General features: G+C 36.5%; 1 pseudogene; it reads left to right on the top strand.

The window, feature by feature from the left end:
• Positions 1-3,584: 3,584 nt before the first annotated feature.
• Positions 3,585-4,822, top strand: LOC102736926 (glyceraldehyde-3-phosphate dehydrogenase pseudogene; annotated as a pseudogene).
• Positions 4,823-19,255: the final 14,433 nt, after the last annotated feature.

Genomic DNA, 19,255 nt, shown 5'->3' with positions numbered 1-19,255 from the left:
ATATATATAAAAAAAAAAAAAATCTTGGACTTCAGAACATCAAAGATCATGGCAGCCCAGAGACCTACTGCATTTCAGTTTTGGATCTCTTAAGAAAAATATTAAAGGTATGTTTTTATGATGTAATTATTTAACATTGGTCCTATTCCATAAAATATTCATTTATTTCTAAATTTACTATCTATTTACTAATCCAGTGACTTACAAAATAGTGAGTTATGCTGCTTGATAGAGGACCTAAATTTAAGTGTTACTTACCACAATTTTACTCTACAGAGATAGAGATAAGAGTCAATAATGGCTAATAAATTGAAAAACGTAAGATCTTTATATTGCCCTTACAAAAGTATAAAGGTGATACATACAATGTGGTATGTATATAGGCATTGGGAAACTGAGAAGAGAATAAATATTTCTCTCTCATTTTTCTGATCCTACTTTAATTCTAATAAGCAGTGACCTCATTTTTCCTTTTTAAAAGTTCTTTTACCTTTACTTAACAATTTCAGAGTAATTAGTTGGTGTTTTAGCAGCCTCAATGATGGCCAGTGAGGCTTTACTTTGTTGTAGCTGATTTTCATTATGGATAGATCAATTTTTGAAATATTTAATGTACTTCAAACCAATACATCTTAACTATTTTTCATGTCCAAAATATCTCATCTTCTACCCCATTTGAGCCACTTTAGGCTAACTCCTGGATTCTATTGATAAAATCCCATTAGCCTTGTTCATGTCTCATCTTTCATATTTTCTGTTCCAAACCTAGAATTAGCAATTTTTTTTTTCTAGTGGAAAGTGGGTACTTACAGATACTTGGGGCCCAGGGATTCTCATTTCTTTTGGGTTGTTATAGTTTTTAAGATTTCTCAGTGCATAGAGTTAGAATTATAAAATTTTTAAAAAGAAAAAATAAATCACATGTGCATAATATTATTACAATTCAAAGTAGAGACTATTGGATTTTAATTCTTAGATTTTATACTTTGATCTCTTTTTTCATATACTGAAAATCTTGGTTCATTATGACTTGAGCATAATATTTGTCATTTTGTATAATACAATAATTTAAAATAATAATTTACTATCACTTCTTTTTGTTTGCTTGTTTGTCAGAGAGAGAGAGAGAGAGAAAACACAAGCAGGGGGAACAACAGGCAGAGGAAGAAGCAGGCTTCCAGCTCAGCAAGGAGCCCGATGCAGGACTCGATCCCAGGACCCTGGGATCATGACCTGAGCCGAAGGCAGTCACTTAACTGACTGAGCCACCCAGGCATCCCAGAATAATTTACTATCGCTTATAACAATAAGATTAATAAATGTGATTTAAAATTATTTTTGGTTTTTGTCCTTTGGATATAGCCAAGTGGGAAGTACAAATTTTAACTATAGGCATACCCTGTCAACCCTGCCATCTTCTTCAAAATGTTAGAGTTCTCCTTGTTTCTTAATATCCTTTTTATAGAATATATGCATTTCAATATATATTCTTTTTTTTTAAGATTTTATTTATTTATTTGACAGAGAGAGACAGTGAGAGAGGGAACACAAGTAGGGGGAGTGGGAAAGGGAGAAGCAGGCTTCCCACTGAGCAGGGAACCCCATGCGGGGCTCGATCCCAGGACCCTGAGATCATGACCTGAGCTGAAGGCAGTCGCTTAACCAACTGAGCCACCCAGGTGCCCCATCAATATATATTCTTTTAATTCAATTATTTTAGCTGAATGCTTACAAATTAAAAAAAAAAAATTAGACTCCCTGAACCAAAAAAAAAAAAGGCAATATATGCACAGAAATATTTTTGAACTACATTGAAAATAAAATTGCAGAACTTTGGATCTTTTTCTCTGAAAAGCGTGCAGTTTCAATGAGAGCATCTGAGATGTTGTTAGCTTTAAGGTAACTCAAGGTCACACTCAGTGAGAGTTGTCTGACATTTTGTATTTGTTCTCAATGTGTTTGTTCAATGCTATTTAATTTAACCCTTATTTTTAATATCTCTTGAACCATATTTGAACTCAAAAACATTGAGAAGATGTGTTGAATAAATGCAAATGAGAATATAATAGTCTTTTGATAAAGGAGAACATTGCAAAAACAATAATATGCATGCAGAATATGCCAATTACCACAGTGCATGCTATCATAAAGAGTGAACAAGAAGTTATGCAGATAGAATTTGATAGTAAAATGCATAGTACAAAAGAAACACCTAATTATGTGATGGAAAAACTTATGAAATAACTAGTAAAATGGATGAAGAGTCTGAGTGATAGTAACATCCCTTCTTCACTTGTTGATCCAGAGGAAGGTAACGATCTTGCTTGAGAAGCTGCTGATGGAGGTTGTGGAGAAGAGTCATGAGTCAGCAAAGAAGTTGATATTAAAAACAAGCCTGATATGGCTGAATAGATTCACGAGTTGTGTCATGGTCCATAACAAAAATGGCAAAGGGAGCCACATAGTTGATATTGAAGCAATTATATATAACTGTTTCATTTATAAAACTTTATTGGATGAATGAGACTATATCAATAAATATTTTCTAGGTATAGGAAGTAAGTTTGTTTGAAAAGCACTGTCCATTTTGTGTTTCATATCATAGCAGAAGAAGTGTCTGGTCTCAAATAATTAAAGGACAGGCTGACTTCCATGTTCAGGGTAAACTGTAAGATGCTAAGTTAAAAATCTTGTAAGTGCAATATTACAAAAACTTCTAAGTAGTCAAAGAAAAGATCAAAAGAAAATCGCCAATTATCTGGAGATTAAATTACAGAGTTGGGGTGAAGAAAGAGGATTTTCTGGCTTAAGTAAAATAGTTTTCCCAACATAATGTATTACACAGCAAACATATCACAAAGGAGGCCCTGTGTGACAGTGACAGTTCTCTTACACATATGGCCTATTTTGTTCAGCATAGTTACAAATTCCAAAAATTTTCCCTACTCTGAATCCATGGACCTCAGGGTTATTACATGCTTTCAAGGCATGTCTGCTTATTGCTTATACACTCTCTCCCAGTATGTGTGTTCTAACCAGGAAGTTTCACTGGAAGTCTTTGAAAGAGTCTTCGCTTGTAAACAGATCTCTACACTTAATTGGGAAAACTCTGTAAAGATTTTCTCCACAAATAATAAATGTTGTACAGATGAAATTATCCCTGTATACTCTGTTCCCTTTCCCAAGACTAAAATGATTTTAAACACAGAAAAATGTTCTTGAAAATGAGCCTGGGTTTGAAGAAGTTGATGAAAAAGATGTAGGCAGGCTTGAAAGCTCATCTCTAAGAAAATAACAACTACTGAATTTGTTCAGTCAAAACATGATGAGAAGAAAGCCAATAGGGAGCAGCCAATCAAACCATCAATAATTAAAAAGAATTATGAATCTCTTTCTACAATTATGATGCATTGAATATAGCTGTGAGGCGTGTTTCTGACCTGGGTAATCAGACTGGTGGTGAGGCAGTCAGAGTTGGAAGTCAGGTTCAGATTATAACTCTCTGCCATTGCCCCCTCTCCTTTTTAAATTCTAGATGTAGATAAAAAACTCCCAACCTTGGCTCTCTTCTCCTCCTTGTTCGACAGACAGCTGCATCTTCTGGTGCAGTGCCAGCCGCGTCCCCGAGACACGATGGTGAAGGTCAGAGTGAAAGGATTTGGCCATATTGGGCGCCTGGTCACCAGGGCTGCTTTTAACTCTGGCAAGGTGGATATTGTCGCCATCAATGACCCCTTCATTGACCTCAACTACATGGTCTACATGTTCCAGTATGATTCCACCCATGGCAAATTCCACGGCACAGTCAAGGCTGAGAACGGAAAGCTTGTCATCAATGGAAAGTCCATCTCCATCTTCCAGGAGCGAGATCCTGCCAACATCATGGTGTGATGCTGGTGCTGAGTATGTTGTGGAGTCCACTGGGGTCTTTACCACCATGGAGAATGCTGGGGCTCACTTGAAGGGTGGGGCCAAGAGGGTCATCATCTCTGCTCCTTCTGCCGATGCCCCCATGTTCGTGATGGCTGTGAACCATGAGAAGTATGACAACTCCCTCAAGATTGTCAGCAATGCCTCCTGCACCACCAACTGCTTGGCTCTTCTGGCCAAGGTCATCCATGACAACTTCTGGCATTGTGGAGGGACTCATGACCACCGTCCATGCCGTCACTGCCACCCAGAAGACCGTGGACAGCCCCTCTGGGAAGCTGTGGCGTGACGGTGGAGGGGCTGCCCAGAATATCATCCCTGCTTCCACTGGTGCTGCCAAGGCTGTGGGCAAGGTCATTCCTGAGCTGAACGGGAAGCTCATTGGCATGGCTTTCCGTGTCCCCACTCCCAACGTGTCCATCATGGATCTGATCTGACGCCTGGAGAAACCTGCCAAATATGACGACATCAAGAAGGTGGTGAAGCAGGCATTAGAGGGCCCCCTCAAGGGCATCCTGGGGTACACTGAGGACCAGGTTGTCTCCTGCGAATTTAACAGTGACACCCACTCCTCCACCTTCAATGCCGGGGCTGGCATTGCTCTCAACGACCACTTTGTCAAGCTCATTTCCTGGTAGACAATTAATTTGGCTACAGCAACCGGGTGGTGGACCTTACGGTCCACATGGCCTCCAGGGAGTAAGAGCCCCCTGGACCACCAGCCCCAGCGAGAGCCAGAGGAAGAGAGAGGCCCTCAGCTGCTGGGGAGTCCCTGCCCTAACTTACCTCCCCAAACACTGAGAATCTCTGGACCTCCACCGTTTCCATCCCAGACCCCCTGAAGAAGGGGAGGGGCTTGGGAGCCCTACCTTGTCATGTACCATCAATAAAGTATACTCTACCCAGCCAAAAAAAACAAAAAACAAAACAAAAAAACTCCCAATCTTGCTAGCTCCCCACATACTGTGCTATCTCTTGCTATTTCTCTATACTCTGCACATACCTTTGTATTTATCCTTTTGAATTTTTTTTCAATTTTCTCTTTCAGGTGTGCTATCTTTTTCCTGCTGAGACCCACGTTGGTATATAGTGGCTACACACACACACACACACACACACACACCATATAGAATGAAAGGATGTGCCAACGATTGAACAAATAATTCATTTCCACTGGACCAAGGACAGAAATTCAGTATGACCTCAAGAACACTAGATCTGGAATTTGGGATGCCATTAGAACGTCTTCAGAAGTCTTTCAGTTCTAGTATGCTTTCAGCTTCTCCATTGTTTCGGGCTAACTCTGGCAAAAATACTTTGTGAAGTCGCAAGCAGCTGGATCTCGATATTTCCAGTTCTGAATCAAGATTTCTGTAGACGTTTCTTATCCCTGAGAAGTTAAGAGAAGTTAGAACAGTGTGGGCATTGAACATCTACATAAAGTAGCTGGAGTCTTAAAGTGGTCACTAAAATATCGAGGTATTAATCCTTAGAGTAGTATATGGCAAAAAAACATAAATTTGGCAATCAGAGATATGAATTTCTCCAGTAATTTATAAAGATTACAAATTGTATACAGTAGCAATATGGAAGTTTTGTCAAATTTTTTACATTTGTAAATTTATCATAAGGAAAAGATAATTTTAAGCCTATTAGCAGCTTGCTGGTATCACTTCCTAAATAATTCCTCTACATTTTCCTTTTTCTGTCTGCTAAAATAAAGTTTAAAGATGAACTGAGAAATTCTGGGCATAGAAGAGACCTTGAATAAATATTTATTTGTGGAAAATAGGTATACCCATATGATTTTTTCATCACTGAACACTGTATTTTTAGGAAGAGGCATTAAACTCAGAAAACTCAGCCAAACAATTTATTATAAAATAACATGGATGTAGAATATATTAAAAATCAGTATTTGGTATGCTTCATATATCAGCCCTTATCAAAAAAATCATCTTCAGAGTTCCATGTCTAGTAAACACAATTTACCACACAGACAGCAACAAACAGAATAATCAATATTAAATTTAAGTTAAATATGAATTGAGGTAACATCAGTGAAAGTTGAGTAACTTTTAAAAGAAGAAAATTGAATTAAAAATATAATTGTCATTCTCAATCCTCAAATGGCACATCTCTACTGCATATAACTGAGATCTTCTGGAATCTTTTATAGGAAAATGTAGATAAATTAGCAAGCTGTTTCTATGATAAGAATAAATTGAGAATATATTTTCCTATGTGGATGGGGAAGAGAATGCTAAAATATATACATATTCTGATGTCATAGTTGCAGAAAAATTAATATCAATATTGGAATCACAATTTGATGGTAATAAAGAATTTGAATATGGATTTGAACTAAGATACATGCTTTAGGATATCACAGGAAATAAAATTCATTAAAATAAATTCCAACCCATTGCACAATTATTGCATAAAAAACACTAACAGGGTAATATCATAGGTTTCTAGAATCTGTAGTTAGAATGTTTGCAGATATTTTACACAGTGACACTGCATATTCAGAAAACTGAGTACTGACCTAGTCATTAGAAAACCAATTCACAAAATTGAGGCCCTAAAGTGAAAAGCTGGTTTTTATTAGTTTAGTTTGAGGTTGGGACATGCAGGTGAGTTGGCTGTTGAAATTGAAATTCTATTGTATGTCATCAAATAATATCTTCTAAAAATTTGTATGCATATATATTAAATCTAGTTGCCAGGAAAAACCTAACTGTTGGGAAGACGAATATAATAAGAAGAGTGATAGTGAGCTGTTGAAGAATTTTAAACTGCATTTTTATTTACTATGTGCCTTATATGGGACCTTTCACTATTTTAAATATTTATGGAAGTATTTATTCTTCATTAGTATTATGGAAATTTTGTTGAAATATTCAAATTAATGTTCCAACAGAAGATATTTTCAAGGCATATTAAGGGAAAAATATTTTTTCTTTCTTTAATTCTTCTCTTAAATCTAGGATGTAAGGGAGGAGATTTTAAGGCACGATTGAGAATATACTTAAAGCTCTATAGATCATATATTTCTTCCCACAGGATTTAACTTCACCCTGGAATGGCTTTACAGATGAGTGACCTGTGAAATTACAGAGACCTATGCTTTGTATTAGTTTAATGCCCTGTTTTCACCACCTTGAAATTCTTTATTTTTTTTAACAAGAGACTATATATTTTCATTTGACACTGAGCCCTGCAAATTATGTAATCTATCCTGACTCCATCAGTTCGGAGATGTTTTTCTTTATTCACTAATGTGTCTTGGCTCCTAAAATAGTAACTGATTATAAGTAGGCATTTAGTAAATATTTGTTAAATTAAACTGTGTACTTCAGGCTCAGATAAAAGCCTCCAACTGCACGGTGATGTGCTAATCAGCACCATCGCCATTTCTAGCCCTATTTTAATAATATGACTTTCTTTTCCTCAAAATAAAGAAAGGGGTAGATGAGTATAATATCTTTGAAACAATTGATCCTGCCTTGTTTATTAAAATGTAGAAGTGAAAAATATACTGCTTTGAGTTATAGAGTTAAAAAATACAGGCTGTCTTCTTATTTAGAGAAGAGTTCTTCTTTATTTAATTCAACAACACAATAAGGTTTTAGAAACATTATCTCATTCTGTCTTCTTACATGATTCATGTTTTTAATTGGTGGCTGTTTACTTGAGTTTTCCAGGATCACATCATCAGATTTAATCTTTATTCTCTTTTTAACTCTTTTTGATAGTTTCCTTATACTCAAGAACTTGGCTAGCTATTTATTAATACTATCAAAAATTTGTAACCTCCCCCAATGAACTCTAGACAAATACATAAACGTTCTACTAATGTATTTGGTTAGATGTTTCATAGACACCCAGATCTCAGAAATCCAAGCTTTATTATCCCATGTGCTGTCTGACCCCATGAAACATACATCTGGTCCCATAGAATTTTGTTTGTTGATTATATAAACATCAATCAATTGGTGGCAATTTGATATCACAGATGTGTTACTTTCCCAAAACAAACATTTAAAATTTAAAATTGAAGTTTTTCAGCTGAAAAAAATTAAAGTAGAAAATATTTCAGATTCATAATTATACCCAGAATGATTCTTAAGCTTAAGTATTTACTGTCGTAGAATCTCCAAATGCCATTATATTTCAGTTGAAGAATCAAGAATTATTAAATCTTAACACTTTTTACCTTTATTTTTGTTTATTATTTACCTGAATAATAAAAATAATAAATAATACTTATCTTTGGACAGACTATATAACTCTGAAGAATAAAGCATAAAATCTCATGTAAAAGATAATCTTGGATGTATCTCTGAACAAGAGGAAATAACAGGGAACAGATTTACCTTTCCACATGAAACAACTAACTTGTGTAGATAAATGCAAAATACTATGCTTTCAAACCTTTTTAAAAGGTAAGTGACTGTTTACAGAAAAATACATACATACATACATACAATTTTTGTGGGACTAATAAAAAACACAGAGATAAAGTGTCTGAGAACAAATGGCAGGAAAGCCAAGAGAGGGTGGACATATTCTGCTCTAAGTTTTAAATACTATTTGTGAAGTGGTGTAATATATATTGAATATATATTGAAGGTAGAATGAATTGATTTAAAGATATATACTATAAAATTTAAGGAATCGCTAAAAGGGCAAAACAATTTCTGCTAAATAGTGAACAAATGAGCAAAAATGGTGTCATGAAAAAAATTCAATAATCTAAAGGAAATTGGTAAAGAGGAAAAAAGAAAAACATAGGTCAAATAAACAGTAAATGACAAGACATTAGATTTAAATCTAACTATATGAATAATTACCTCAAATATAACTAGTTTCAAATCCCCAGCTAAAAGGCAGAGACTATCAGATTAAATAAAAATGCAAGACTTGATTATGTGCACTTAGAAAAACAAAGAAACAAACAAAAACCCCAAACATTTAAATATAAAGATACTGATAGGTTATAATTCAAAGTATGGAAAAAGATAAATTGTGCTTTTATCGAAAGCAAGTTGGAGTGGGGCGCCTGGGTGGCTCAGCCGTTAAGCGTCTGCCTTCGGCTCAGGTCATGATCCCAGGGTCCTGGAATCGAGCCCCGCATTGGGCTCTCTGCTCAGCGGGAAGCCTGCTTCTCCCTTTCCCACTCCCCCTGCTTGTGTTCCCTCTCTCGCTGTGTCTCTCTCTGTCAAATAAATAAATCTTTAAAAACAAAACAAAACAAAACAAAAGCAAGTTGGAGTATCTATATTCTCTCTCTTTTTTTTTTTTTTTTGGAGTACCTATGTTCTTATTAAAAGAAAATTGGAGTGGCTTAGACAATGAAAAGCTGGAAATTGAAATAAAAGATACTATTTACAACAGTATAAAAATGTGGAATTCTTAGGAATATATTTAACAAATATGTAGGTATATATTTGACCAAAGGCATAACTTTTACATTGACTACTACGAAACAAGCATTGCTGACAGAAATGAAAGAAGACCTAAATAAACAGAGAGATATACTATGTTAATGGGTCAGAAGACTCAGTGTAATTAAAACATTAATTCTTTCAAAATTGATCCATAGATCCAAGTCAATCCAGTTAAAATACAAGCAGGCTTATTTATAAATGTTGAAAAGCTAAAATGTATGTGGAAGTGCCATGTACCTGAAATAGTTCAAGTAATGTTGAAAAGATTAATAAAATTTTAGAACTTAAAGTACCTTACCTCAACACTTCTTATATAGCTACAGTTATAACATTTTTGTGATATTGTACTAAAAATAGACACATAAATCAGAGGAACACAATAGTCCCACATATATAACAGCCACTGGTTTTTGATAAGCATACTAAGGCAATTCAATTTGAAAATGATAAGTTGGTCAACAAATGGTACTGGAACAATTGGATAGCCTATGCAACATTAAAAAAAAAATAGTACTTACCTTATATCATAATCAAAATTTAACTTTGGCTTTTCATGTTACATCCATATCTGTATTCATATCTTATTTGTCTCACTTTCAAGTGTATCATGGCAAATGTGCAGGGTTTTTTGTGAATAATGTGCTAGGATTTGGCAAAAGAGGAGAAAAAACAAACAAACAAGAAAAATCTTTTGAGTTTGTCCTAGAATAAATAAAACTTAATTCAGAAAAAAATAAACATAAGCGTATCAATATAAATGTAAGAGTAAAAAAATTAAATATCTAGGCAAAAATTAGGAGAAAGTTTTGATGATTTGAGCTTTGGTAATTAATTTTGAAATATGACTTAAAACATGTGAACAATAAAAGAAAAAATCAATGAATTGGATTTCATAAAAAAATGAGAATGTAAGAGACAGACATTGTCCCCTTTGTAAAGCATATTTGTAACAAAAAAATTGTATGTAGAATATATAAGGAATTACTATAACTCAATCAATAGAAAGCAAATGACCAATTTTATTTAATGGACAAAAGATTTCAATCACAAAGGAAAATATATTGATTGTAACTAATCAATCACATACGAAGGTGTCAACATCGTTAGTCAAAAAAGAATTGTAAATTAAAACCACAGTTAGATTCCACTACACACGTATTTGAGTGACTAAACTTAAAATGACTGATCATACCAAGTAGAGCGAAGCTGACGCACACTACCATTTTCATGCACTGCTGGTGGGGATACAAACAGATAAGACTGCTTTGGAAAATATATCCTGGCATTCCATACACAGGTATTTACCCAAGATAAATGAGAGCATATGTCCACACAAAAAGCTGTGCAAATATGTTCATACAGGTTTGTGTGCATAATGCAAAAACTGGAAATAGCCCAAAAGTCTATTAATAGATAAATGGATAAACAAATTTTGGAGTGTTAATACTAGAGGATGCTACTCAGCAATTAAAGGAATGAAACATTGAATATATGTAACAATATGAATGTATCTCAGAAAAAGTACGCGGAGTGAAAGGAGAAACAAAAGAGTCGATTATTTTTCCATTTATATACATTTCTAGAAATAAAGATTTGTTTATTAATAACAGAAAGTGTATCAGTGGCTGCCTAGGAATGGGGGAGTGCTTGGGAAGAAAGCAATTTGGAAAAATGATAAAGAGGCGTGAGGAAAGGTGTAGAGTGTACATATATGTTCATTGTCTTGATTTTGATATGGTTTCATGGGTGAATCTAACGTCAAAATTTATGAATTAGTTCACTTTTAACTATGGGTAGTTTAATCACATGTTAATTATTCAATAAAGGATTTGAAAATGTCAGTAGCTAATTGAGGCTAGGTTATTAAATTTAGAAGAATGCTCTCAAAGAATACTTCTCGCTATCGTACACTATTTGTATAGACATGTGAGATCTCACTAACTTCATATATGAGAATGGGATCCTTTTTTGTTTATTTATTTTTAAATAGCAGTTTAAATGTTTTATTTGGAATGTAACCTACTTGCATTTTTCCAAGAGTTTTTCCCACCCTGAGATGTGACCCCTGACAACTACCACTCACCCTTTATCATTAGCCATACCTGAAGGTAGGAGGGTTAGACACCTGATCCAAAGGGTGTCAATGAGGAGCTTTGTCTTTTAAACTTGTATTTGGGATTGTGAAATATTTGTGCTTCTCTCTGAATGCTTGATTTGTGGGGCTTCCATATATGGTTATGCACTCAGAGAACTGGAGAAAGCTAGCCTGAAGAGAAGCAGAGAAGGGAGGACATGTTCAGAGAGGACCTGTAATAGGATGTCATTCAGCACTGCAAAGAGGACCGAGTCACATCTGCCTTGGGATGTAATTGCTTTCTAGTTCCTAGTCCAGTCTCAGGAGTTTGGACTCTATCTCAGTGAACTGTAACTTATTTCTATATTTTAACAGAAATTAAATTAAATTAATTTTCTCCCCCTCTTTCTTACTTCCTCCTTCCTTCCCTCCATCCTTCTTCTGTTCTTCCTTCTGCTCATTTTCTCTCTACATTTTTTCCTCTAAATAAGATTTAATAGAATTTCTATTATTTGGAAACAAAAGATCCCAAAAAAAGACTTTTAAAAATTTCATGGGGTTCATACCTTTAATCTTGAAAGCCAATTCCCTTTACTTATATGACAAGTAATAATTACATCTATGTGTGTATATATACATACATATACATATTTCATGAAATGCATAATTTCAAGTTTTAGCCATTCTCTGTCTCAATGTCAAATATTGAAATAAGAAATTGCACCATGGATTCAGAACCCTGAAACAATCACTCAATAAAACCTGGTAAAAATGACCTGGGAAAGAAAGTTTTTAAAAATACCCCTCATGCAGAAATGTATGTGTTTTGTTCTTTCTCACTGGGTTGTGATGGAAGAAAGGGAGCAATTTGTTTTAAGAAAGCTGAAGAGGTGGGGCGCCTGGGTGGCTCAGTTGGTTAAGCGACTGCCTTCGGCTCAGGTCATGATCCTGGAGTCCCGGGATCAAGTCCCGCATCGGGCTCCCTGTTCAGCAGGGAGTCTGCTTCTCCCTCTGACCCTCCTCCCTCTCCTGCTCTCTGTCTCTCATTCTCTCTCTCCCAAATAAGTAAATAAAATCTTAAAAAAAAAAAAAAAAAAGAAAGCTGAAGAGGTGATTTATGTCCATTCTAGACCAATGTGGTGAATTTGGTCCTCAATATTCATAAACCAGCCTGTGATCAGTAGCACAACCTGCTTGACAAACTTTGAGGAAGCTGAAAAGGCCAATGTTCGACACTTTTTTGTGCAGAGAACTGATTTAGTCTTTGCTTTTCTTAGCAGGTGTTGACACTATCATTTTTATTAGGAATTTGATGAAAACATATTGGATGACCTTTCACACATGCTGATGATGTATGACCTTTTTTCAAGCCTTTTTCCCTTTCTCCCCAAACAGGATTTGAGAAGCTATAAGCTACCTCCCAATTTCAGCTTTCTCTTTTATGGATCTGTCCCTGAGGCTACATGACAGTTTTGCTGAAATTGAGCCAATGCATCTCAGATGATCACACACAGGGTGGTCTGTCTGCTGCTTTCACTTTCCAAACATCCGTGACTATGTGAAATTGTTTTGTGTTGTGCTAAGAGTACCTCTGCCCAAATGCCTGTGGCTTTTCTATCTCACCTTAACCCTTCAACAGCTGTTTGGGATTCTCTCCCAGTCATTGCCACCTTTACCGTAAGAAAAATCCCCACTATTGAAGATTCTTTCCTCTAATCCTACTTGCTAAGTTATTCAGCTGAATGGCATGAGCCTTATCTTTTTTTCATCTTTATATTTCTTGTATCTTGTAAAAATGTGATGTTTTGTACAAAAAGAGGCACAGAATAAATGCTTGATATAGTTTAATGAATTCTTGATTTTGGATATGAAGGGGGGAGGAATCTTTTTTCTTCCCAAATTCTTTTCTATCTTTCGAAATTTCCTGGTGAGGAGCAAAGATGATTCAGGATTCATTGAGATTTAAAAGGCCAATTCTTTCTATATATGTTTGATGATCACCTGGTTGCTGTCTGAACAAGCTGGCAGACTATAAACATGAACTAGAATGTACAAAAAAAAACCCACACACTAATTCTTGGAGACAATATGATCAACTTAACAAAGATTTGGAAGTTAGAAGATCCAGATATTAAACCAGACTCTGACAACAATCTGTTTTGTCTTGATGTACCCTATAAACATAATTTTGGTATGCCCTGTACAATTTAGAATCTTGCCACAAAAATGCCCACTAAAATTTTCTGGGTCCACTCCTCCTTTTGGAATAATTTCCCTTATTCTAAGATATATATATATTTTTTTCCTCCCATAAAGGCCACTTATATAGCCTCCATTTAGCCTCATAGAAAAACCATGCTTCCTGGCATTAGAACGACAGAAAAATTTGTAAAGAACAGATGTTTATATGTCCACCCTGAAATAGTCTAATATGTATGTTAATATGCACTAGATTATTAGAATTAATTAAAGCAGCGTTACAACGTAGGGAAAGAACATTAAACATACAGCAAGAATATGAAAGAAACCGACTTCAAAATTTTGGACATGCTTCCAAAAAGGGATGTTATGGAAGTTTCCCTGAGGAAGTGAGGGGTTTGTTAGTTCTGAAGAATGAGTTTGAACTGGCCAGGAAGGTGGGCAGTATGCTAGGGAGATGAATCAGCATGTACAAAGATTCTCTGTGGCTAGATGGAGCAACTCAAAGATAGTCTGCAGCTCTGGAGCTCAGAAAAAAGGAGAGTATGGAGTGTGATGAGGTTGAAAATGTAAGTGGAGGCCAAGCCTTGCTAGACTTGAGGTCTTCTCACAAGCAATGGAAAGGATGGAAGAGTTTTTAGTAAGAAAATGAGACGATCAGGGTACATTAAAAGTAGAGAATACGCTGGAAAAGAGCAAGAAAAAATGCAAAGAGATTACTTGGGAGACGATATAAGTAAGCTATGTGAAAATGCCGGTAGCCTTATTCAAGAGCAAGGATGATGTACCACAGGGGAGATTTCCCAACTCTTTCCCCAGTTACCTATTGAATGTTATCTATTGAATGGGTTCCAACTAATGGCTTTGAGCAGAAGCGGTATGAGCCACTTCTGGGAGTAGCTGATTAAAAAAAATCCAGCACGTACCCTCTATGCTCTCACCCTTTTTCCAGTGTGAGACAGATGCAGTAAAGTCATAGGAAAGCACAAGGCCAGATGACAGAAGGAGAACCATTGCATGGGAGGCAGCCAACCACAACCAGGTATATCCCATCTTGGAATATTTTCTGAACGAAATGCTTTTTTTTGTTGTTGGTTTGAGCTATTACACATCAGGCAGGTATTTGTTACAGAAATCTAAGTACTCTCACTATTACAGATATTTAGTGAATGTTGTAGAATAGGCAGGGCTCAAAAATTGCTCAGTTGGAGTTGACAGGATATAATCATGTGTGCTGAGAGATTAAAGCAAGGGCTCTGGAGTCAGATTACTTGGGTTGATAGCTCATCTCAGCAACTTCCTAATTATTTGACCTAGAGCAAGTTACACAATTTCTCTACAAATCACTTTAAATCTTTAAGTTCTGATTACGTTAATAACCCAGGTTATGGAGTGGTAAAAAAGAATACATGAAAGTACATAAAGCGATAAGAATATCATCAAGTATATAGAAAGTATCCTGCACAAGAGGCTAATACCATTTATATCAATATATTAATGTTTTATTAATATAACATTGATATATTGGACGTTGTTATCAGCATCATTAGAGGGGAATCTGATTAAGAGATAGAGGTCAGGGCGCCTGGGTGGCTCAGTTGGTTAAGCGACTGCCTTCGGCTCAGGTCATGATCCTGGAGTCCCTGGATCGAGTCCCGCGTCGGGCTCCCTGCTCGGCGGGGAGTCTGCTTCTCCCTCTGACCCTCCCCCCTTTCGTGCTCTCTCTCTCTCAGTCTCTCTCTCTCAAGTAAATAAATAAAATCTTTAAAAAAAAAAAAAGAGAGAGATAAAGGTCACAGGGAAATTCTTTGGAGTCTTAAGTCGGATCTGCCTTTAGATAACCAAGCAGAGATGTCAATAGGCAATTGGGATGTAGAGGTTTGGCACTCAAAAGAAAGGTATAGAATAGAGATATAAACTTGGGAGTATTTTGTAAGCATTTGATCATTAAAGGCAGGTGTATGGATGAGTATGTCTAAGTATATAGAAAAGAGGGGCGCCTGGGTGACACAGTCATTAAGCGTCTGCCTTCGGCTCAGGTCATGATCCCAGGGTCCTGGGATCGAGCCCCGCATCGGGCTCCCTGCTCGGCGGGAAGCCTGCTTCTCCCTCTCCCACTCCCCCTGCTTGTGTTCCCTCTCTCACTCTGTCTCTCTCTGTCAAATAAATAAATAAAATCTTTTAAAAAAAAAGTATATAGAAAAGAAAAAAATAGAGAATTAAGTCTTGGGCTGATCTTGAGGAATTACAACATTTCATGAGAGAACTAAGAAGGATTAGTTTGCAAGGGACCTGAGGAAACAGGCCATAAAGCTATTGTCACAGAAGCTAAGGAAAGTGTTGCATTGCAAGAGAAAGGAAATTCTCAATGATATTAAATTCTGCTCAGGGGTCAAATAAGGTTAATTACTTGATATTGATTTACAGACTTGATTTGAGCCTCAGTTTTTAGGTTTAAATAGTTTCTGATTTTTCTCTTTAACTGAAGAATTATTTAATTGTATTTTATTTTTATAGATACATAGTTTTATGATTGTTAGTTTTTAATTTGTCCTTTCTCATTGACATCTAGTATTTTATATTTGGTCATGAAGTATGATATTGTTTCTTTTGGACTTTATTTAAGGCTCCTTTGGGGTAGCATTATGACCTGATATTTGCTTAATTTTGTCAAGTTTCAAGTGTGCATGTTAAGAATAAATATATTCATATTGTTGGTGTAAATATATAGCTACTAATTCTAGCTAATTATAATTTATTCTAATTCTCAATAACTTTGCTTATCTTTTGTCTGTCACCAAATCTACCAATTTTTGAGAAACATGTGATAAAACTTCCAACTACATTTAATGAATTACATTGCCCTTTTTAATATATATTCATGGTCATTGTATTTTATGGAGCAGATCTTTCTTTTACCAATATTTAAAATCCCACTTTCCCCTGATGATTTCTGTTTTTCTTGAATTTTGTTTTTCTCTCATGTTAATTTGTTATCCCAGGTAAAATCCTGCTTGGGTGGGAGGATGAGGCAGAGATACAGCTCAGTTCCAACAGCTTCTCTCACAAGCTCACATCCAATGTCTTACACCCATTTATTTCCCATTAGTGGATTTTGCCTGGCAGGGAGGTGTCTGTATTTTCCGCATAGATTTTCCCTTTGGTTGTGCTGTTCCATGGTGATGGGCTCAGGAAGGAGTGTCAAGGGCAGACTCAGTGATGTCCTTTTGGTTATAACATCCTCATAAAATAATATTAGTGTCCCCCTCCCTGAATCCATCCCTCTGAGAGCTAGAGTTCCATTGTTCTGCCTCTCAGTGGTGAAAAGATTAAAAAAGGAGGAACTTAGTGTAAAGCGAGAGTCCAACATTTGCATAACAAAAAGTCTCACCTCACATGTTCCCAGAGACCACAGTAGTCCCTCCACTGCTCTGGCCTGACATTTTCTGCCTCTGTGACACTTCCATTTCCTTAGTATTTTTTCACAAAAATTTTGTATGAGTATCTCAACTCTGTCAGTCTCCCACCTCCAGCATCTCTAGGGTTACACTGGAAAGAGGGATTCAGCAGCCCACATTAGTTTGTCATCTTATTAAGAACCAGAAGTCAATTTTGATATACTGTAGAATTCTAATTCTTCAAACTGACAAATTGATATTTAAATCGGGCTATTGTAATAATCCTCAAGCAGATTGCATTGCAGGTGTCTAAAAATCTTATAAATAACCTCTTCTAACAAGCAGTATGCTGTACATCATCCAAAATGAGAAAGTAAGGATACGTGCTTTAAAAAGTGCACATACAAACTTTTACGAAGGTGAAATATACACAAAAACCAGGCTTAGATTCAGATGTTGGCCCAGGCTTAGGTTACTCTTAGGCCTCAGGGTACAGGGACTTTATTATCATTGTTTCTGATTCATTCAATATACTACTCAAAAAAAAAAAAAACAAGCAAACAAAAAAGTAAAACAAAAACAAAAGCTAGTGAAGAACCTAAATACATTCATGTAGCTACAAAGATTATTTTCTGACCAGCCCAGTTTTAAAGAGATGTATATAGGACAGCAGTTTGTGATGTATAACCAAAGACAAATTAGCAGCATGGACTTTAAGAACAGATTCCAGAAAATCTGAACTTAAAATGACAGAATGCAGCAAATGCTAATATCCTTTAAAAAGTCCCTTTTGTGAAGCATGTTATGGAAAAAAGGAGGAGAAGAAGAGGAAGAAGAAGAGGAAGAAGAAGAAGGCAAAGAAGAAGAAGAAGAAGAAGAAGAAGAAGACAAAGAAGAAGAAGAAGGAGGAGGAGGAGGAGGAAGGGGAAGAGGAAGAAGAAGAACTAGAAAGTGTAGGACCATTGATTGTTGGGACAAATAATAGCCAACTAGAGATGATATAGAAAGAATAAAAGTAGGTCATCTTCAAATGTGCTTTTATATTTTCTATTAAGAATACTGTTTCAAACTGGAAAAACTAGAATAAACACGGACAAAGGAATTGAAATTCCCAAATCTGTGAGGAGATAGTTACATTAAATGAGATCATTTCTATGGCCCTAGATGAGTCTCAATTCAGAGTACTTGCATACACACACACACACACACACTAATCAACTAAAGTCTGCTCTATCTGAGTAAACTCTGTAGTCCTTGCAGATCAGCAAGAAATTTCACAACAGGGAAGACTGATCAGATGGAGAAATCATGATTGCTCATAACTTGGGAGACCAGCAACATTAGCAGTAAGTTGGTTGGGGGTGAGCGGGGAGCAATAGGCCTGCCAAACACATATCAGTAGAGTTTCATTTTTAAGTCAGTTTCTAAGTCAGTAAACATTTCTTGGATGTCAGTCACAATTTCAATTTTTTTTAGGGTTTCAAATAGAAGTATCACTATAAATAAAGTCAATGACATTTGGCCCTTAGGAATAAAATTTTGTCCCTGACCTCAAATATCTCACAATTTGTGAAGGCAAAAAAATAAAAATAAAATAAGTGTTTATAATACAGGGAGATACACATTGTATAAATGACATCTCCATAAAATATTTCAAGCTCATCTTTTAAATCTTCTGTACAGGGAGGGGGGAAAGATGGCGGAGGAGTAGGGGACCCTATTTCAACTGGTCCCCAGAATTGAGCTGGATATCTACCAGACCACTCTGAGCACCCACGAAACCAGCCTGAGATGTAAGAAGATCTGGATCTCTACAAACAGAATATCGCAGGCAGTTGGTTTTGAGGTACGAAGTGGAGAGCCGTGATCCTGCGGGCAGATATCGGAGGATAAACGGCAGCGGGAGGGAGCCTGGCCATGGGGATCCTACACCGCTGGTGAGTGACAGCCTTGCACGCTGCAGACGGGGCACAGACTCGCAGACCGGTAGCTTCGGGAAAGGACTTCAGGGCAGCCCCCTGGGTGGAAAACCAGACCGGTGGGGTCACGCGCACACGAACTGCAGCCGCCCGGACAGAAACCGGAGTGACGATCGCGCCCACGCGAACTGCAGCCTCCGAGTCGGAAACCCGGTACACCGGGGTCCCACTGGTGAACTGCAACCCTCGGAGTGGAAACCCTGAGTGGCGGAGTCGCGCGCA

Source organism: Leptonychotes weddellii, chromosome 3, assembly GCF_054177405.1.
Source record: "Leptonychotes weddellii isolate Sample4059 chromosome 3, ASM5417740v2, whole genome shotgun sequence".
In the NCBI taxonomy this organism is placed as follows: domain Eukaryota; kingdom Metazoa; phylum Chordata; class Mammalia; order Carnivora; family Phocidae; genus Leptonychotes; species Leptonychotes weddellii.
Note: the sequence above shows the minus strand (reverse complement) of the source record. Positions and strands in the feature narration are given on the sequence as shown.